Consider the following 22,542-nt stretch of genomic DNA (forward strand, 5'->3'; position numbering starts at 1 on the left):
CGCATTCGAAACCGCTACCACATACCGTCCGGTATTTTACAGATTTTTGTTCCCCTCCAGCAACGATATTGACTCCACCAAGCAGGAACACGCACCGGGTTTCCAGCAGTAAAGAAGCACCTACTGAATGTCCACAAACACTTAAACACTTGCTTAAATACACTCTGCCGTTTTTTGTACTATTTGATTTAAATATCACCGGAGAGGGTTGTTTTAATTGAAAAATAAAAACTACCCCTTTCACGTCACTTGCCTATGGCAAATATCACACCGGGGTTTATTTGCACGATTAGACGTTAGAGACAGCCAATTTAATGAAAAGTTTCCGCAATCGGAGTTTTCACTTCGCGAACTAAGGAAATTAAATTTCCCCCGTACGTGCACAGCACAATGTTCGGAATGGACACTTCTTTGCGCGTTTCGATACGAAACACTGTAATACTGTTTTCACCGTTTCCACCCGTAGCATAGTAGGGTGCTCCTTTCTAGAATTCCGGCTGTATGGTGTGTGATATGCAGTGTGATGTCAGAACCATTACATCACCGTACGGTGCCCAGCGTGATACTAAGCGTTCGGCCACCGGTGGAAACCTTCTTTATTATCCTTGCTGTGCCGTGTGTGACCTTGGAGCTCGTGTCGAAAACGATGATGGCAGTATGTAAGCGAGATGGCACGATGGGCACGAATATGCTTCCAATTTCCGGGACGGTTCCGTACGGTTTGGAGCAAGCAGGACGAACAGACCGTTCGTGTTTCGTCAGGGTGGTTGTACAGTTTTCCCACCCTTAGGAGCTCCGGTTGTATCCGTGCTAGTGAGCTCCATGTTCGCTGTGTGTTTATTCATGTGACGTCACTCACGCAAACAACCCACCGATAGCCGGTAGCCGGTTCAGCCCAATGACCCAGACGCGGATACGCTTACATGCGCACTAAACGGTTGCGGTTGTGGTGGTGCATTCGTGCGTTTGACTGACTGGCTGGACAGGTTTTTCCTGTCCCCAACAGCCCGCTCCCTTTTCACCTGTGACGATATCAATTCACTTTCGATCGATTGCGTCAAAAAAGTGGTAGGAAGCAAAAAGAAAAGAAAACACACTACTTCTAGGTAGTAACGTTCGGACTTTCCATCCTCTTTCCATTACTTAGCGTGTTCTCTTGTGATTAGAATTGTCCGGTTTTGTTTTTTTTTTGTTCTAGTGTACAGATCAACAGATTACGTAGAAGAAGCGCGACATCTCGAGTACGATTAAGGGCAAGATGATATTTTCTTCCCGATTAATTCTGCAATCGATTGTCTGCTTATCCGGTTGATCGAACGCACCCGGTGACGCAACAGCAGCCAAACGGTGTATTTCCGTGAACGGTGCAGCACAACATTTGACACCGGGTGATGGGCGATTGATTTATTATTGAAACGAAAAATTCCGAAAGAAATTGGTAGCCGGTATGGCCATGTACGGAAATAAATCTTTGCTGTTATGATAGCAACCGTGCTTCAAGAACAATTCTCTACATCTCTGACGCAGTTCCATCCATTTGCTGATTAATTGAAGAATTGTATTACAGGGCAAGGGCACCTGGATGGGCTCAAATATGATTTGTTTTGATTATTTTCGTATGCTTCGGTAAGCGAATCAAGCAAAATGTGTCTAAAAATGGGGAAGAACTGATGTGCTAACGTTTTTCGTTGGAAGAATGCGTAATGTTTTCGGTCGTCAGGAGTTCATTTTACAAAACATTAGCACCTACTAACCATGAAGCGCCACAAATGGGCAAAACAGCGGACCACGGACCACACACATCGCGTTGCGTCCCATTTACGATGCCGATCGTACGTGAAATGGGTTACCATCTTGTGCACAATCGGCTCACAATTTCACACTCGATTTGGGCACAACCAACCAAACGTTCTTCGGCGCCGGCGACCATTCCAAGTGCAGCACAGTTCTATCGAGCGACAAACCGAACGCAAAAAAACTCCAAAAGGCAAGCAATGGTTTGGCGCCATACCTTTGTACAACGGTTTGCAAAAGAGGAAATCGGGATTTTTGATCGACCACAAACATGCCTTACCAGCATTAATGCACACGCGAAAGGAAAATTCTTTCTACCCAGCACGCTTTTCACGGTGCGATAAGGTTTAGAAACAAAAGGCATGGAAAGGTATTCCCTAAACTTGTTCTTACTGTGTTTTTTTTTTTCAGACGAAGCATAAGGGGTTTCCTCGCCGTATCGATTTTTACCGGTGAAACAAAAACTTTTATTGGCCCCGGGAGGGCAAGGTCAAGCCTTTTTAGTAACGGCACACGGAACGGTAGCACGCCATCGACGGCGTCATAAATCTCACTGAAGCTGAAGAAACCGAGCCTAATGTGGTGAGGATGGGTAGAATTTTCAAGGTAACGGTTAGAAAAAATTGCTTTATTGTTGGTGTGTAATGAAATTAGTAGTTGAAGATATTTAAGGAAAAGATCAATTTAACTTGGAATAATTATAAACACTTTTTCCTTCTTGGCCGATTGATATAAAAAATATATAAATTGTTTGAATCAGTAATTTCAATGCTTTCTAAAACACCGATTCGGTGGAATTTGCTTCATATCGTTTATTATGAAATTTTATTCAATCGTGATACGGGATAGAAAACTTTTAACCAATATTTGCTAACTTATACCGGATCATGCTAAGGAAATTAAGAACATTCCCTACTTTCCCTTTACATCTCCTTTCCTCTCGTCCCCTTACAAATTCCCACCATTCTTGATGGGTCCAACACGGTAACCCTCTGCAACTAAGTCACAAACACTGTGTGGCATGCATTGCAACATTGTCGCTATTTTTGTACCTTCAAAAAGCTCCTTCAAGACGTACACTGGGGGCTCGTCATGCAATGCCTCAAAATGATGCCTCCCTCAAGGTTCTCCACACTGCTGCAGTTCTATTTCTGCCGTTACGTACGTGGAAATAAACCACAAACCAACCGCACGCACCACCACCATCACTCTGCGAAAACGGCGCATCCGGAAGTTAGTCCGCGTCCCGGTATTTCCACCGATGACCATGAGCTGTGCAAAATACGTGCATACAAATAAACTCAACGTTCCGAAACGCGTAAACGGAATAGACGCCCGGTTGCTGCAGTAAAGTGGTCCATGAACGGCCAATACCATTCCCCTAGCGCATGAGTTCGCCCTTTATGACGTCACCAATCGCAATGACCGAGCGGCGTCATCAGGATGCATCCTATTTGTTCGTTCTCACTGCTGGAAAATCGCTTTTCAGACGAGTGGGGTGCGAAAAGGCAACAAAGTTTTGCGTCGCTGGCGAACTGCTCGAAACTGCTTCCTTCCCATTTTAAAAGAGGTGTGTTGAAAAAAGCGCATGCTTTTTCCGAGAATATACCCACTAGAAGGTGTGCTGCAACGCCACGTACAGTGGATGCATTGTCGCAAGCCGTTAGGTTTTTGTTTTGTGCATCGTTCAGATGACGCACCAAGGCAACTGTATGTGAGAAGGGAACTAGAACACTATTTTTATGCACACTTCATGCGCCATGCTGCACGTATGATGCAGAATGGGCCCACTCGTGTGAGCAGTGTTCGAAAGTGAGGAAGGAACCGGTCGACTTCCGCCACTGGAAAAGTGGCAACGCTTTTACTCAATTGCGGTGGAGAAATTATTTTTTTGCCCGTTTTCTGTTCTGTGCAAAAGTGTCTTTATTACGTCAGACACATACGGTGGTCCTTTTTTCGGTATGAAAATCACGCAAAAACATACCGTTGTGTATGTTTAAAGTTTTTTTTTTGTTGTGGTAGAACTGTTTCATTTTTAACCAGATATAAATAAGGCGCAAGGAAACAATGAGCAAATGCAAATGTTTTTCTCCTTAAACTGGGCAGTCAGTTCTTCAACGATTTTTCACCCCAACCCGGGTGAGACGAGAGTGTGAAATTTAAAAAAGAAAATTTAATTAAGCATACCGATGCGTCATCGACCACAGGCATATGGCACATATTCAAGTGTCCTGCTGTTCTTGTCCTTTCCACTTCTTCATTCACCATTTTACCTCGATTCAACGAGAAGAGTTTAAGATGACGACTGGTTGCCGGAAGTGTGACGATCCGCTCGGTGGGGCTTAGAATTAAATTAGTTTAATTAATCTAATGGGAAGAACGCAACACCTCCCTTACGAAGTATGAGCAGGCTCACAGGTTTTCCCAACCCCCAAGGCTCGACCCAGACGAATGCGAACACAACACGCATTACGGGGTACGCGACAAGATAAACAACCATTTCACTGCCACATTCAATCATCTTTTCCGTCCGCCATAGCTACTTCAGCCGTATGTTCGGTGACATGGTAGGCGATACATTCCAGTGCAATCGTCTTCCGTCTAGCGTGCGTCTAGTCGGTCTAGCGGGTACTCTAGACTTCGCGACGGTTTCGCGCCATTTAGATCAATTTGTAAATGATCATGTTCCTTCCCGACACGGCTTCGACAGGCCCGGCTTGCGCGACCAACGCAAACGCGGGACACTACGTTCGACAAAACGAACGTGGCCGGAATTCGATTCGAAACCCTTTCACCCCATCCATTCCCATTCGAGCCCACGTCTAGCCGAACGTGGTGTGTGGTACGGCGTAAGACAGACTGCAAACGTCCACAAACGAGCGATCTCCATGCTGAATGAAGTGCGTCGCTCAGTGCACACAGAGTGGAGAATAAGATTTATTTATGACAAGCGCTGTCTAGCGCGATCGCGCGGCACACACACACTGCATGCTGCAGGTGCACCATCGGGACTTTACGTGAACAGGATCGGATCCGCTGCACCGTGCATATGCCGGTTGCGTGATTCGTAATGCGGAAAACTTGGGAATTTTTTGTTAATGTTTTTTTTTTGTTGCCGCTGGATTTACCGTGCACCACAGTAACGATCGTGCGGGAGCGAAATTGTGGCACGGTCTGGTGGTTGGCATGCGTGTTCTGCACCACGTTCTGCTTGTCGCCGCTTAAGTGGTTCTGGATTTTTGCACCTCACGGTGATTGTGAATGAAATGCACACCTTTTCCTGGAGCATTAAGGGGTCGGTAGGGGAACGATTGCAAATAAATCTTATTTTTTCACAGACACCATGCGTCTCCATTGACTACAGTAAATTTTAAACTTTTAATTTTTTCAACAGTTTTTACATTGAGAATTTTCTTATTTGTTTTATTTAGTACAAGTTTTATTAGGCAATTATTAGTAACTGCAAATAAAATCAAATAAATTTAATTTGATAAATGTTTTCAAGCTAAATAAAATTATTAATAATAGTTTTTTTTCAATTTCAAACGTCTCCTGTTTCATCTATAATCTTCTTGGTGATTATACTTCAAAATAAGAGTGAAAATCTATTTCAATTTATAATTGTTTTACAATTAAAATAAAATCTTTCAGGATGACATGCATGTAGAAGGGGAATAAGACTTTAATTAAAAATAGCATGACAAGCATCAACATGCAAACAACAACAAACAAGCCACCCTAAACGATCTACTTAATTGCAGTTGTTTGCAGAATGGATTATAAAACATGTTTCATACAAATCACACGACGACCTTGAAGCAATCATCAAAGCAAATACCATTCCGGACAAATGTCGAACCATAACAAAACACACAACAATAAAAAAACACAATAAATGCACTCACATTCACTCAGCCCATAATCAAACCGATCATCGAATTGTGCTGCATGGTGGCTTTAGATTAATGTTTGGTTCTTTTTTCTCTTCTCTCTTTCTTTTTGTGTTCGTTTCTCCGGAATGCAGTTGCATCGTATTAGGAACATACACAAAGAAACAAATAAACAAAAAACCCAACAAACCAGATCACTTTACAGTCTTAGCGATGTGAAAAGCAAAGCTAATCCTCCAAACAAAATTTCAATCACCAATCAACACAAAAAGTTCCTTTCGTTGATTGCGGGAATGATTTTATCCCTCACGATCATGATACACTCGATCATACCGAGCAGTGGTCTAATTTTATCTTTCGCTAGTAATTAATCAATCTTTTCTGCCAATCATTCGAGTGAAGAAAAAAAACCTCCACTGCATTCAGAAGCCGGTTGCTATCCCTGAATTAACAATAGCTTAGCCCGTGTGGGCACAAGAATAAGAAGACACTGCACTGCCCAGAGCCCGTTTGTGCAGTATGAAGGACAACCGCAAGCGCAAAGAATCTGAGTGATTGATACGCCGATGGATGGCTGGTTTTTGGGCAAACTGCAATTCGTGCCACTAAATCGATATTAATCCCACTCCCATTGCTTCCTAGCAGCAGTGGCACAAACCCAATCCAGTCCCACTTCCTAATGTGTCCTATTTATAAACCCGCTTGCAGTGCTGGTCCCCGACGATTGAAAATATGTTCACTCACGGTTCACATGCGAAATGAGCTGTCTGGGGCATGATTAAAAATAATAAGCCGTACGCGTTTTCCATGCACCAACCTGGTCCGCAAAACCACCTGTCGCGGTAGTGTTGCGCGCTGGTTTTGACGCGATTTCCCACCAACGGTTTTGGGACGCTAAGGAACGTTGCGTGGTGATTCTTCACCACCGAACGATCGCCGTTTCCGTGCTGGCTAGTGGCGGCGGGTGCGAAAAGTGGAAAGAATCCAAAACTTCTAATGAGCCATAGGAACGCCCGATTTGCTCGCATCGAATACATTCTATTCACATTTTATCATCATTATGTGTTGCCCGATCGTGTTGTCCGTGTTGGTGGCTTTGCTGCAAAAAGGGGGTACACCCAGACGTGGTCGATTTCCTTTTGGTCGTTCGCTTCACTGCTGCCCTCACCAGAGCTCGAACGGTAGACCATTAGATACGATCAACATACGCATAATCATCATCCTGATCGTTGTCATCATAACTGCGATGAGACATGTATTTTTCCTCGGAAAAACTACAAAACACACACACACACAGTTTGGCACTGCCGGACACATTATATTGCACAAAAATATGACAAGTGTTTCAGGTGGCTAAGATTCGTCAGTTTCGCTTTTAACAGCCTCCCCAAAAAAAACGGGAAGGTAATTAAATCGCCACACTACCGCATTGCTATGGGGCGCGAATTGAACGTGTACAGCGTGCCATGCTCACCGTGGCCACTGTACCGGTACCCCCAAATTGGATGCTTTGTGATACAAACTAATTCATTCCCTGTTGCCTCGGTACAGTAAGCGAAGCTACAGTAATAATCATTTGATCGTTTCAGCGCCATCAACGCGTTGCAACAAACGGTATGTACGGTCGCACCATTGACGAATGCGTCGCATTATCACGCAGCCGATTAGAGAGTTGAACGGGCCGGGTTTTTAGAGGATGCACCGTTTGCTGCAGCTGAGCGGTGGACCGACCGGGTGGATCGGTGCCGACGCAAATGGAAGCGCCGAAACACGCGCACAATTAGCCACATTCACAAAAATATGGTGCGCACCGTCAAACGAGGCGACAGCGTGTATCGCAAGCCGCACCGTGTTCGCGTGGCAGTCCCGCATAGTGTGGACGTAAAGTGAGAAAATTTGCACGTACCGGCAAACGTCCCACCGTGTCCATTGCTTTACCTTATCCCTCCCCTCGGCTGTACACGACAAAGGAATCCCTTTTCGGCTTCGGATGCGCAAAACAAAGCTTCTCTATACACGCCGCGCGGAGGGAACGACCACGTGGTGAAGATTGTGATGAGAGTTAGACAGATAAGGGTTGGAGATGTTAAGGGTGGTGCGCAGAAGAGGTACGAAATAAAATGTATCACTGTGTGTGCGAGTGTACGACGGGCTGGCCTAAGCGAGCTGTCATGTTGGGTGCGACAGAAGACAAAACCCAGCGATGAGGTTTGGAATGCGTGAGCAACTCTTTTAGAAGTGAAACCCCGGTTACGAATCACGGCTAATGTTTCGCCCGTGAGTGTGATGTGGCGTGAAGGAATCGCATGCGATTCTAATCATTTATTCATCTGTATCGTAATGATCCGAAGGAGAGGTAAGTACAATGTTTTCGATCTAATGGAAACATAAATGCACAGAGAGAAAGAAGGAGCGTTGCGACAAAATTGAATAAATTAGAAAATATAAAATTACTTAAAAGCAGTTAACATAATAAAAATAGTGCGTATTAATGGTGGAATCATACAAAAAAAATTAAAAATTTCATTGAAGTCCAAGTATCAAGAAACCGAAAAATATTCCAATCATAATTACACATTCTAAATTAAATCTTTTTGAGATTTAATTTTTTTGTTTCGTGCAATATAGATGAAGTATTTGTACGTTTTCTATCTTCCACCATGAGTTTAAGCAATGTATTTTTAAATTTTAAAATGTTTTTTTCTACCATGTTAACCATTCATTTCCCCTAAACCCGCTGCCAGACATCGTTAGACTAAACAGGGAAATGACCATGGAACGAAATATATTATCATCCAATCAATAAACGTTGTTAGTCACAACCAATCATGACAACTGACGGTGTCATCAATCGCTAGGTAATTTCTATTTGCTTTTGCTGCTTAAAAAGTACAGCAGATAGAAAGAAACAACATATCATCTTTATTGGCAATCGAAAGTATATTGAAAAGGTGCCAGCAAAACGTCGATCGCTGTAAGATGGAATGGGAATTTTTCACCTATTAGTAAATTAATGAATAAACTATTTGCCCTGTCAGATCAGTGAGAAACGTGAGAAAAATAGAGAGGAAAAACGGAAAAAACCTAAAGTGATTTAACGACCACTAGGGATTTTAGGAATTTATGGAATTTGCTGACGAATGTTTTTGGCAGACGGAAAAATTCCCTTCGATGCTATACGTATATCCAATTTAAAAAAAAATAAATAAAAACTCGCTGCCGCTAATTATCTGCCATCGCTTACATTGTTAGCGGAAGCTGTTTTGCAGCGTAAGATATTCGCAACGTAACGATCGAATCAACGACAACATGCTTTACAACCAGTTGACAGCAAGGTGCATTTTTTCTTTCTTCTGTTCATCCACCCCACGTTGGGGCATGCTGTCCATTTCCCATGGGTGCAGCAAATCCATAAGACACCTTCACTCCTACTGACCAGTTGGGTTTGCGATGGACTGGGAACGATTGCAACACGAGGCAAACACACACACACACGCGCGGTACACGAGGTTCAGGACCTTCGAACTTACGGAAGCGTCAAAGCCACGATCTTCGACTTCATCATCAGCATCAGCGGGCCCAGTGGTGGAAATTACAGCGAAAAACTTGCTCCAACACCCAAACAACATACGCTCTCTCACACTCTTTGCAGCGACATCTTGACATGGGGAGATTTAAAGACAGTATGTTTGTGCAAGGAAAAAAACCCAACTCAAAACCAACAAACACGAAACAAATGAAATGCGCGTTAAACATAAAATAAAACACTGCTAACAAACAAAGCCGAGTGCAGCAGAAACGCATTACGCGTGGAGCGAAATCAAGCACCATACGAGGTGCAAAACAAACCGAGCATTAGGCCAAAAACAAAAACTGCTGCTTGCGGCAAGTGCCGGTTACCGTAAAGAAACAGTGGAACAGAACGGAGCTAACAACCAAAACAACGCAACACCGCAACCGATCGGTGCACCGTGCGTTGCACACGACGGTTTGCAGTGGGAAAAGGGCCCCGACCCAAAACGAGTAACGAAACAAGTATGTAAGTGCAAAGATTTATGATACTTTGATATAAATAAGTGGGCATTTGTTGTTGTTTGCTGCACCGGTATCGGTTTGCGCCGTGCATACGCTTGCACGCTTGCTGCCGGTTGGTGTTGTGATGTACGCACGGTATCGTCCCGATACCCTTCCCCCCCAGAACTCCTAAAACTCCAAACCCCTCCGAAGGAAGCTGGCCGGGTGAGAGGAAAGCGAAGCAAACAACAACAAAAAAAAAAACACCAACTCACGCATACACGCTACTTTCTTCGGAACGGTAGGAAGAGAGCACACGGCAGCTATGTTGTGTGCGCGTAAATCGCGCAGAGGAAAGTGCATATCTTTTTGGCTTGGTAGATTTTTTGGGTGCTATATTGCACGGTTCATGCAATTGCGTACAGCGATCCTGTACGCAAACAAGGAACGCAGGAAGAAGCGAGACGAGGCCGGTTTTTGGAAGCGCGAGACGGGTCAATGTTGGTAATAATAGAAAATCATTTTAATAGAACGACTTCTCGCCGAAAAGCCGCTATCAGCTACGGGAAATGCGATGCAACGAGTGAAAGTAAGTTCAACGCCCTTCTCGGGATGCAGTTGGTGATGTTTGCGTTAACGTTATCTTATCAATAGTTTTGCAGAAATGATTTTTAACTAAAATTTCTATATCAACCCCGTGAAGACTTCAACGCACGTTACATTTTCCATCAGTTGCTACCAATGTTTCAAATGCGTTATTTCTGTATCCAGTTTTTGTCCGAAGGATGTTTCTTTTTCCCATCATCATCCATCTTCACCGAACAAACATCCATACTTAATCCACTTAATAATGAGATTAAAATTCTTCCCTGGCGCCAGCGCCATCATTCTAATCGAGAATCCACCCAGCAAGCCAGCAGTACAGGATAAATAATTACACCAGTCAAATGGTCCTGCCGGCGATCATATGTCTTCAGCGAATCAGCCTAACCTGCCATTCCGTTTTCCCTTGCGGGACACACCACATTAGGGCCGTTATTAGACAAACCCAAGTTTTTCTGACCATTAGCGCCAATCATGTGCCTCCGATACGCGGGAAAGGCCACGGATCGTACCAGGACACTTTGGGGATGGCGCCCCAATCATTTGATGCGTATTCGCGCCCGATGTTAACACGGGTGCGTTGATTGTTTCGATGACATTAATCGCAATAATTAGTGGCAGGCTAGGATTAGCAAAAAACATCGGTACATCGGTTCGGTTCTAGAACGGCACGGCTGTGAAACGATCTAGTGTGATCGTACCAGAATCATACCGTACTAAGGCGTTTGCAGCTTTGCACATCAATTAAACGTACGGAGTGTACCAGTGGCACGTAGGTCCCTGTTTTGGGCAATCGAAAAACACCGATGGCCGTAGCAAAATCACTTCTCCCGGGCGCCGGCAACATCACTCGTGGTGCAATTAGCTCCGTACACGGTGGACCGATTTGGACATTTATGACACGGCTTCTGACATATGGCGGGTTGCTTCTTCACGTACGGTGGCGCTTAAATTCTCTTCGACCTCTTCCAATAGGAGTGGTAAAGATACTGCGCAAGCAACAAACGAACCAACCTCCACGTAAAGAAAACCACGCGACCCAAAGACCCAAAGAGAAGTTTGAATCCTTCCAAAAGAAACCTAGCAAAGGTATGATGTATGGACTACCCAGGAGGTAATTCATGGTTCGCGATCTTTACAGCCAAACGTTTCGGGGCGCCAAGGAATTTTGAGGAACCGTACAAGAATGTCTGATGGAACGTGCGGTAACGCGCGCTTTACCTCTATGACACCGACCACCAATCTTTGGACAGCCGGTTGCGTTCCAACGCAACCCATACATCACTCGACAGGTTTGGGCGCCATCACCCGTAAAGCACCCTTACCCAACCTTCATCCAAGAACACTGCGGTTCTTTCAATACCATCCCATCCCAGTTTGATATTTCGGCAAAATGATTTAGTTCGGTATCGAAAGAGCAAATAGCTTAATAATGCATCTGCTGACAGTGTTGATCGTTGCGTGTAAATCAGACGGTGCGGATTGTACTATCGCCATACGCGGCAAAACAGTGTGCGCGTGCCGCCGCGTCATGCCAACTGGTCAATGCACGTCCGTACTCCGTCCTGTCAGTCAGCGGCGCGCCACGTCCGTCAGCCTTCGCGCGGTGCAAAATGTCACAACGCATCGCAATCAGGACGCACCGCATCAGGACGCGATTGTACTTTAGGCCTTTCGGGAACGGGATAAGGTTGCACTTTCGATTTTTGGGCTATTTTTCGCTGACCGGGTGATATTTGCCACACAGTGCACTGTCCTGTTCGAACGTATTCCCCGTATCCATACCGTGCATAACGTGTAGCGGGCAAGATTTGTAGTTATGATGTATTTATTGTGCGTCGTTAATGATCACGATCGCGTCGGTGTTGTGGATCGTCTATTTTTGCACCATTCGGCAAATACCCTTTTGGACACAATCGGCCCAAATATTGCGTGGTGGTTGTTATAGGGATTTAATTAATAATCGGGTAAGGTTAATGGCGTAATGGATTGGATGGATTGCGCAATGTTTGGTATTTGGTATTCTGTGTACTCAAGTGGTTGTTTTCCGCACGGAACATTACATTCGCTAGAGATTGAGCAACATATTTTTTTTTAATTTTATCAGCCCGCGTACGATTGAGACAACTGCGACAAGTAGGGTTGACAGTCTAACGGATGGCGGAAAGGGAAATGGTTTATTTTGGGTATCTAAATCTAGCCCCACCGAACACCACTGCATGCGGATATGCTCGATTGATGCAATTCTGCCAACATTGGTGGGCAAACAGCTCCAAGAGATTGCGTCGACTAATTAGTTCCCTTGGAGGAAGCACACCGTGAGTCGATCAAATTTGGTTCACACCTTGCAAAATGCTATGGAAGTCTGGTTAGTTGAGCGACCAGAGCATAAAGAAAGTCACTTTTTGGCAAATCGAATGGCGCTTGGAACTTGATTTGGATGAACGAGACAAACTTCCGGGATCTTAAATTTAATCCTACCGACGGGTTCTTCGCTCGTCGTTCAACGAGTAGGAAGAATAGTCGCAAAAGATGATTAAATTCCGAAAGGCATCATTTCACCTCAAGAAAAAAAAATCGTACACACACACACACATTCGCGTACAGTGGTTACAAGTGATTTGAGCGAAGGTTGACATGGTTCTGGCGTCCAGTTGGCGTTCACGGATCAAATTAGCCGATGACATGACTCGGCACGCCCTGCCCGTTGGTGCGTGCGAAGTTTCCGTTTGCGTCCGGCTGCCAATGGAAAATCCCGCGGCGCTAGGACCTGGATGGAGATTTCCACTTCGTTCGGTGTAATTAATTGCGTCGGTGTAGCACCAACGAGTGCGCTTACAAATTGGCCGCACGCACATCGCGGTCGTCAGTGCCAAATTGACAGGTTTTTCGGGGAAGAAAAGTTTGGAAAAATCTCACAACCCCTTGACGATGCTGAGCACTGTTGGTTTGGGGAAGAAATTCGCATGGCAGCGGGAAGTGATCGTGCCAAACATGATACTCTCTCTTGATTGACAAGGTTGGAGTATTTCACGGGATGATGCATTCGGATGCGAATGGAGCGATGTGCAAACATGATCGGAATGATATCTACCAGAAGGGATTGGCCTGCAGAGGGTAAATTATTTTTGGACATGTCATACGACAAGCTCATTATTTTCAGTATTAGTTTATTTTTTTGTGGTTTGAACTAATTTAATTACCATTCCAACCAACAAACAAAACATATAATTTGCATGCATTTATGATATTAAAAAAAGACTTTGTAAAGAAATCATTATGTTTACCATCATAAAAATACTTCAATAATTCATTCACTCAACAACTTAAACCATAGCAATATTTAACAAAAATCTAAACACATTATTTCACACAATTAAACAAGTACAGAAATGAAATTAAAAAAACTCAAAATAATACATACACTTTTTCTCGCTAAAATATTCAAACTCCTCGCTGGATGGATCATTGTTGTTCGGATCGCCGCCGGACCCGTTCAGGTTGGCACCGTAACCATTGCCATTCCGGTCGCAGTAGTACTGCTGCAAACCGTCGGTCGGTCGGTCGGTGCTATGCTTCACTTCGACCGTACCGGCAACGGGATCGAAGCTGCCATAGCACTGCAACCCGTCGCAGCCATCCGCGACCACGAGCGACGAGCGGAAAAGGCTGGACGGTGGGGACGAGGAAGAGGATGATGAGCTGGCCGAGGAGCAGTAAGAGGACGACGAGGGTGACGAAAAGGACAAGGATGACGATGAGGACAGGGGATGCGCTGGTGGTGGCGGTGGCGATGATGTGGCCGACAGTGGCTCCTGTTTCACGACGATCAGCGAAGCCAGCCGGGTTCGCATGTCCTCGCGCCTACACGGCACCGGAGCCGACCGGAAGGGAAGGCAAATCGCGTAGGGTGGCCGCTGGTGTGCTAACTTCCTTTCGCAATGGAACGATTTCTCGCACAACTTCCGGGCGGCAACCGTCCCCGAAGGTGTTATGTGACGCAGCCAGTGACGTTCTGCACACAGGTTGCAATTTATTTCTAATCAATTAAGTAACGGTAGCTTTCCTTTCCTACGATAACGGAAAGGTGTACTCTTTCACTTAAGGACAGTCATACAGCTGCACTAGTTTATATAGGTGCTTCTAACGCATCTAAACCATTGCCAATGCACCTTGCGCTATTTTAAATGAAATTTCTCTAGTAAAAGCTAACGCATCACATTCTAGTACGAATAGCACTCTATACTCTGGTCTCAAAAGCGAATGATTTGAAACGCTTGGTAAGTGCATAACCTACCATAACGATATTACAAATCTGGAGGCTCATTTCTATTCTGGACAAGCGAGGAAGTTATAAGGAATCGAAATTTGCATCAAACTAAACTCATCGGTTCTCATACTGGAAAAGTAACACTTTTACAAAACACATCAAAAACACTGACACACAAACATAGTCACACACTGAGATATACTACACACAAGCAACACACTAAGCGATTGGAAGGATGAAAAGAAATATTTAAATAGTATATTGGAATTGAAAAATAAAAATAAACACATCATTTAATGTCCACTATCAGTGTTTCAGTACAGAGTGATCGGCCAAATCTTTCTTTTGTAAATGCTGGCAAACTCCATTTGAATTTCCATAGCTTATGCTTTGTCTTTAAAATATAACAAACACACCACACATCGAAAGCATACTACTGCAGCTTACATGCAGAATATCGGAAAGCGGCTAAGGATGCAACAAAAAAAACTAGCTGGCAGGCAACAGCAAAACTGGGCGGCAACGGCAGCGACAACAACGAGAACCGCGCTCGTAGAACACGGTAGAACGAACCTGCTGAAGGTTCGAGGACCCTCCGGTGCTGTTCTTGTTCCTTCTCCAGCACGAATGTGACACTGGGCTTGACCGCGGCCGGAATCGACGGACGAATTCGCGGACGGTGGTCAATCACGGGCACGGACGGCACGGTACATTCAACGCACACGCGTTTTGCGGCGTTACACAGACGGTACAGCAATGTGGAAAACCAAGAAAAACAAAACTAAACTCCACACCCAACAGGGAAATGTTTTCCTTTGCACAAAACTTCACTCACTCCTTCTGTGAAGAACGGTTTCAATTTGCTTATTTGATAAAGTTCCACATGAAATTGCACCTTGTTTGGCACATTTTAAAAACAGCGCTTTTAAAGTCTTTTTGCTAAATGAATTTTCACTTCTTTTGATAACTACACGTTATAAAATTGCTAAACTGCTTTTAAACCATTACTGATTGACAAAGACACCACAAGAAGTAAGAAAAAAATGGAAAAATTTATTACTCTACAACAAAATCACTTGAATCGTTTTATTTTTTTGGATTTTGCATTAGATATTAACACGATTCGCACAAGTTCGCTCGCCGCGATGCACTGAACGCACTGATAAACCAACGCGTACGGTTCCGGACCGCGATCCTCATCAGTCCACCTACGACGACGGTGAGAAAGTGTGACACCGAACCATACTAAACCCAATCCGATCCACCAGTTCATCCTTTACGCAGCCACACACACACACACACACACACGCTCACGCGATCGATGATCATCAAGTCAAGAAAGGGGAATTCGCGCAAAACCATACTCTTTTCGCGGTCGAGCTCTCGTGTGCGCGCTTCTTCTACGAGAGTAGCAGCACGATCTGCTTTGCAGAGTAGTGTACCGCTGTGAAGATGCCGAACTCTCCCACAGACAGATCACATCCCCCGCCGACGACAACGACGACGACGACGACGACGTCGGAGATCGAGATGAAGCTCCCAAGATGGAGCACGGAAATAGTGTGTTCGAGTGAGAGCGAGAGTGTTTCCATTGGCTTTAAAGAAAAGCGCTTCTTCGACCGATCGTGTGTAGCAAATGATGCGAATGGGCGGGAAATAGTGTTACTACCACCGTTCTGCCCCACCGTCAGCAGCTGGAAGAATCTGGTTGGTTTCTGCGTCGCACACACGCACGCTTCGAATGCGCGTGTATGTGTGTGTGTTGTATGTGGGATGGTAGGGAAGTATGTTTTCCACAGGGATGTCTCACTATTTCACCGTCGCCGAAAAAGATTTCGTTCACTTTCACCCTCACTAAACACGCCGGTTCACTTTGCTCACCCGTTGGCTCACTTTCGCTTTCATTCACTATACACCATGGATGCTGTGTGGCTGTGTCCCGGTGACCTGGATCCTTCCACCGGCAAAAGGATAAAGAGTTGCTTGCTTTTTTTTGGTTTGCTTTGGTTTTTACAGAATTTTATCGTTTTTTTATATTAATAACCGACACAAACTCGATTCGAACGTATTCAAACATCACTTCTTCACTCTCACTTTCTGGTTCTCGAATTCGGTACGGACGAGTTCTCGAGCCGATAACGTTTAAAGAATAATTCCCAAACCAAAAAAAACCGGTTGATCCACTAGGTATTTTATGGATTGAATTCTTCCGTTCGCACATTTCGTACCACACTTGGTTTGGTTTGTTTTGTTTCATTTAAGTTGGTATTGGGTGCAACAAACGTTCAAACTTGTTCTTAGTTTCATTGCACTAAATGAGTTCGTTTTTATGTTCAATTAACAGAAAAATAAATTCACAAAACTAGCCTTAAGTAATACGAACTTTTCTTTCCCCCCAATAAATCACGCACAACCGCAGGCTACAGGATCGAGATTCGAAATCGTACCGCAAAAATTGAAACGGAGAGCGAAATAACCCGTTCCCCGAAAATACACTGCTCGATAGGGCGCCTTCAGCGTGACTGAAGATTTGGTCGTCCCAGCGCGGGCTAGTATATCGTACACACGGGTAAAAGGCATTCGCGACCAGGCTGCTCCACACACGAACTCCCCAAACGCCATTTGCTGCTTCAAACTCTCAATGCTCTCCCTCAACCAATTCGGTGCACCAGCGCTCTCTCGCTCACTACGCTGAGCATCTCACTATAACCGTGCGATCCTAACCTTCCGCAAGCGCGAATCTGCTGAACCCCAACGATGGAGCGACCTTCGCGCCTTTCGCGTTGTAGCCCTTTGCCGCCTTTGCACACTACATCTGGGGGCTACCCATCACCACAGCATCTTATGCCGTCACTTCACATCGCTCTCACTGGTTCGACCGAAGAGGCATCGACGTATCGGTTGCTCTCACTCACCACGGCAGCTTCCCCAAGTTAGTGCTCCTTTCTCACGCGCTTCATCTCATCTCACCGAGCTACAACCGAGCCGAGTCGTGCCAGACGAACGCTCTGGCAGCGTTCGTCAACGGTGACGTCACGGACGCTGCTGGTACGCACGTCGGTGTGCGGAAAAGTGAGACAGCACCGGTACACACATTCGTCGGAAATCGGTTTTTTACCAATGACGTCACATGCCGGGTGAGGCGGCGTGAGAAAAATCGTCCCACATTACCACGACCGTCCTCAATCACCATTCGTCCCCTTCTTTTTCCATCCGTTTGCTCGGTCGGGTTGATTTCACGTGTCACTCCACCTGCGGGTGAGTAAAATAGGTTCCCAGTATACCCGAATGCTACCCATTTTTTTCCTTCCTTCGTACCTACTGCACAAACTGAATTTCATTCATGCTTTTCCGGACCGTGGACATGCGCACCGAGCCTCATCCGCCAAGAGGAAAAATCGATTTCCCTGCGTGCTACATTCCGTCACATATCAGCTCGGTTGGCCATTCCAAACTGCAATGAACTTGACCATGGTACAAAGCGCCTGCAACGAATGACGAATGCATGTTCGATCGATACCATGTATGGCTTGTAAAGAGCTATTTGAAACAAAAGTGCAAAAAAAGTGGTTTGACCGGATAACACAAAGTAGTAAACTAGTGTAGCCGGTACAGGAAGTTCCATTTAAAAATCCACCGAAAATTTGAATTTTTCACCTTCCGGAAGGTGAATAAACTGACATTTAACGGAATAGAAATCGTACAACGTGGTAATGCAAAACTCCTTTTTGCCTTTCTAAAAAAAGATTCTCGCGTCGAATTTTTCCATTTTGCTATTTCCAGCATTGGGGTACACAAATATGAATGTAACTATTATATCATTTCCGTAACCGTGTTCCCATTACCCTGGGTACGTCCTTTTCGGACATTACGAACGTGTTTTGGCTGTGGCTGTTGGGGTGTAATTTGGTCATCCAACTTCTTGTGCGTAGCCAAATGGTGCGACGAACATAGCAAAACCACGCGACATACACCTAGCGCACATTGCATAAGGATAAACGCGTTTGCCCCGTTCAGCACTTGTACGGTAGTTCTAGAAACGTTTTTCCATTCATGCTAGTTGTTCTATTGTCCGGTGTGACATTTGAGCACGATTTGTTTTTGATGGCAAACCATAGTTACAACCACTAATTTCGCTTGTATATTTTTGAAAACGATTAAGAATCACATGCGAGAGAATACTGTTGATAAGATTTATTTGAATGGCTCATAATGAATAATAAAAAGTTGATCCCACTAAACTAAACTAAATCCACTAAAATAAACAATTTTGAACAAAATGTAGATTATTTTTATTTGTTTAAACAAAGGAACTTTGCATAATTAATCCTTGCAAGACTATGGAAGGCTAGTTGTAAGTTCCATTAAACCCTAGTATATTAAAATGACTCATAATAAACAATCTCGAATTGATTCCACACTATACAATCGATCCTTGAAGCAATGCAATTGTTTTGTTTTATTTATCAATCTTTTGAAATGTAAAGATCCTTTTCATACTTCGTAACTAATCCTTCATAGACAACCGCTGATTGCTGCATGCAACATGACGTAACGATTGGACCACATTGTTTGTTGCTGTTATGAGATTAATTTATCCTTCCGCGGCATTTCACTGCAAATAACTGGCTCATTATGAATTGAAACCAACTTTCCTGACGGTACGTTGGCAAATTGCACAAATACTGTTCTAATTATACACGCTGCGCTTCAAACTTGCCACTGTTGCGAATCGTTCGAACATCCTGCACTTCATTACCTCGGACTGATTGAAATAAAATTTTCACCAATGACGCAAACAATCCGAATGGGGTTTTTTTTTGTACTCCCAACCTCGCTTGCGCTACCGATACACCACGTGGAAATGCATTGCAATCGAATAGATGGGCGCAAAAAAAAATCATATCCTTTCGTATGTAAGGTGTATTGTGAAAGTAGGGTTGATGATGTTTACAACTTCCCAACCCATCAGGGCTCGGGAGCTAGGAGAAAAACACAGCGAGATGGCAAAAGTTGTGCCTTCGCGCGATACAGCGTACGGGAGTGACATCAGACCGAAAAACCACACACAGACAATCCCGCGGTAGTTCGTCAAGCGGGTACTTTGCTCATCACCACCGGAAGTGTAACGTTTCGGTGTCGGTCTTACGGAATGCATCGTACGTACGTACGTGTTGGTATGTACTGAATCGAGCCCGTCAATGACGTGCAATGTAGAATGCAACCGAAACGTATCATCAGCTTCGCCATGCTTGAAGCCGTGTGGTCAATTGGGGAACATCGTACCGCCGAGAATGGGTCTAAAAATATCTTCCCTACCAACCATGCCGGACACCTTTTTTTGCAGGATATTTAGATTGTTCCTTTACCCACAAGAACCGTGATGCCAACAAAGACACACACATAAAAAAATCAGGCAGCTCATTCATTTTCCATAACGGATGTATGGTACCGTTTTGTCGGAAACATGAAGCCCATTTAAGAACGTTACAGAATAGGAAAGATTCTTGTTTAAAAATACAGAAAGTGTTAAGAATAAGTATTCAATATTTGTACAAAAGTCATAAAAAGAATGCCAGCAAAACACATTTCCGGTGATGAGAATGAAATTCTAATACGAAACCCATTTTTTGTTTGACAAACGGATTCCATCTCTCTCTCTCGTTCGTATCACATTACATCATTTAACACTATTTTATTTATAGCATTTTATCACTCTACTCACAACTTCTAATAATCACCATAACATTATGCCATAAACGTGCGGTTGGTGCGTTTTGTGAACGATTATGAAAGCTATTTCATCATCGCAACTTTTCCAGCTCGCATGATGTAGCGCGCTCACGGGATGCAAAAGTTTGTCCAACACGACCTGGTGCTGGATGCGAATCCTTAAAAATGGTTCCAATGAAAACAAAGCAAAAGAAACTAAATCCTGTGACCGGAAAGTGTTCGTAATGTTTATAATAGCTGCAGCATTATGCTTCCGAAGACGGAAATACCACTCGCGGTGAGCATTCTGCATATCTAACTCCGTACGAAAAACTTTTCTATTGTGACATAAGGTTTTGGAAAAGTGTGACCAACCAGAAACGATTGTGTTGTAGGAAAGCCCATGCTGTTGGATGATGCAGGAAAAAAAGAAGAAATACAATGGGTTATAAAATATTAATTCTGTTCAGTGCGTGTTGCATGTCGCTATTATTCCAAAAACGGTTTACATAGACATTTCAAACCAACATAGGAAAGGTCATTTACATAGTGTTAACGATATCAACTATTATAAATACATTTTTATTTGAGAAGATATATATAAATATATACATTTTAAGATCATCTTAGCGTAATAAACAGTATTATAATGTTGTTTTCAAGATAAAATAAAACTAGTCTTATCATTGAAAAATGTTGTAAAGGTGAAGGGTTTTACTTCAATCCGCACAAAATGAATGCTATCAGGCACTCCATAGCAATGTTCCAATCGAGTGCAATAAAATTGCCCACCTATATCTGCATTGTGTATGGTAGTGAAGCGAGCCTATGTTTGGTAGCGGAAGGAGTTTTTCTTTGCGAACCCTCCCAAAATGCAAACCACGAGGAGTTGCGGAGTACGAAGCCTGGTAAGATATGTTTCGTGGCCAACGCGAAGGTCATCGGTTGCATGATGAAAAGCCCTAAGTCATAATGGTGGTTAGGATTTTTTTTCGCTAGATGTATGCTTGTGTGTTCCGAACGATGCAACGTTCTTAATGACGGAGTACGTTTGTAACGCTGTAAATGCTTTATTTGAGCCTGATAAATGAAGCAGGTTTGGAAAGATTTTTATTTTCAATTTTACTATTACTTTTGTACTAATATATTTTGTTTTATTTTAATATTCTTTCCTCAGTAATGAAAAAGATAATTATCTTAATAATGACAGTACAGATTGATTCAATTTTATTTTGAGTGAAAAAATATCCACCTTCAAAACTAAATGAGAAATGCGTGCTTCTTCATCGAAACCCAACAGCAAACAAATCCGTCCCAACAATGGTTCCGTCCGTTCGTCACAAACAGGTCGTTATCCAACGGTTAGGTAAGTAACTTATGTAGCAGGTTGACACCCCGAAAAACATGGCATACCGCACACGCCATATTCTAAACATGGCATGTGGTGACAACTACGCTGTCAACACCCGGCAAGAACGATAAAATAGACACACGGACTTAGAGGTCTTCAAGGACGCACGAAACGTGTTCTACAACGCCAAACATGTTGGACTGTAGCGCATACTGTAAATGCTAGTATTTCTGCTAGTCTCTCCCAGTTTTTTTTTCACACAATTTTGTCCACATTTTTAAACGATTCGCTATTCTTTCCAAAAGGTATACCATCCTTAATGATGCAAACACGTAACGTGATCGTCATAACACCGTCCAGCAGCATGATACTGTTTTCGTATCGTAATCATAAATCACAACAATAGCCACACGGTTGAACGGTGAGGAAAAAGTTTTCCCCACTGAAAACTCTTACCCCACGTGGACGAGCGTTCACACAATGCCGACTGGGCCTTCAGGAAGCACCACGTGTAACGGGCAGCCATCATTAGCAGGCTAAAGTTTCGATCAACCTAACAGATGCAATAACAAAACCACCATCAAAAGTGTTGTAATTAAAAACTCAACGCAATGGAGCGGAAAGTAAGAGAGAAAAAAATCACAAAAGAAAACCGAGTCCGAAACGTTTCCCGGTATGCGCTGGTTTTGTGGAAAAACAGATCATTACGATAAGTTTAGTACCTTTCGCATTACAAGCTGTTTCCTTGGAATAGGGAACAAGATGGTTGAACGCAAGGAGGAGAGGCTATAGTTCGTGGAACAGGAAAAGGAAAACAGACCCTTTCATGGAAAGCATCATTTCGTCTCCTTTCCGTGCTGACGTCATTGTTAATCGATTCCATCGTTGGTGTGCGTGTCTTCTCATAA

General features: G+C 43.9%; 1 protein-coding gene across 2 annotated transcripts in view; it reads right to left on the reverse strand.

Moving 5' to 3' along the window:
* Positions 1–14,061, reverse strand: part of LOC125764243 (probable nuclear hormone receptor HR38) — a 101,092-nt gene extending 87,031 nt beyond the window's left edge. Inside the window, exon 1 of one of the 2 annotated variants that reach the window (XM_049428250.1) lies at positions 13,726–14,061. The gene's annotated coding sequence lies outside the window, so the exon portion shown is untranslated. Of the gene's footprint in view, positions 1–25; positions 176–13,725 lie in introns of those variants that run through there. The other variant, XM_049428252.1, reaches the window with a different exon arrangement.
* Between the last annotated feature and the right edge of the window lie 8,481 nt (positions 14,062–22,542).

Source organism: Anopheles funestus, chromosome 2RL (assembly GCF_943734845.2).
Source record: "Anopheles funestus chromosome 2RL, idAnoFuneDA-416_04, whole genome shotgun sequence".
Taxonomy (NCBI): Eukaryota; Metazoa; Arthropoda; class Insecta; order Diptera; family Culicidae; genus Anopheles; species Anopheles funestus.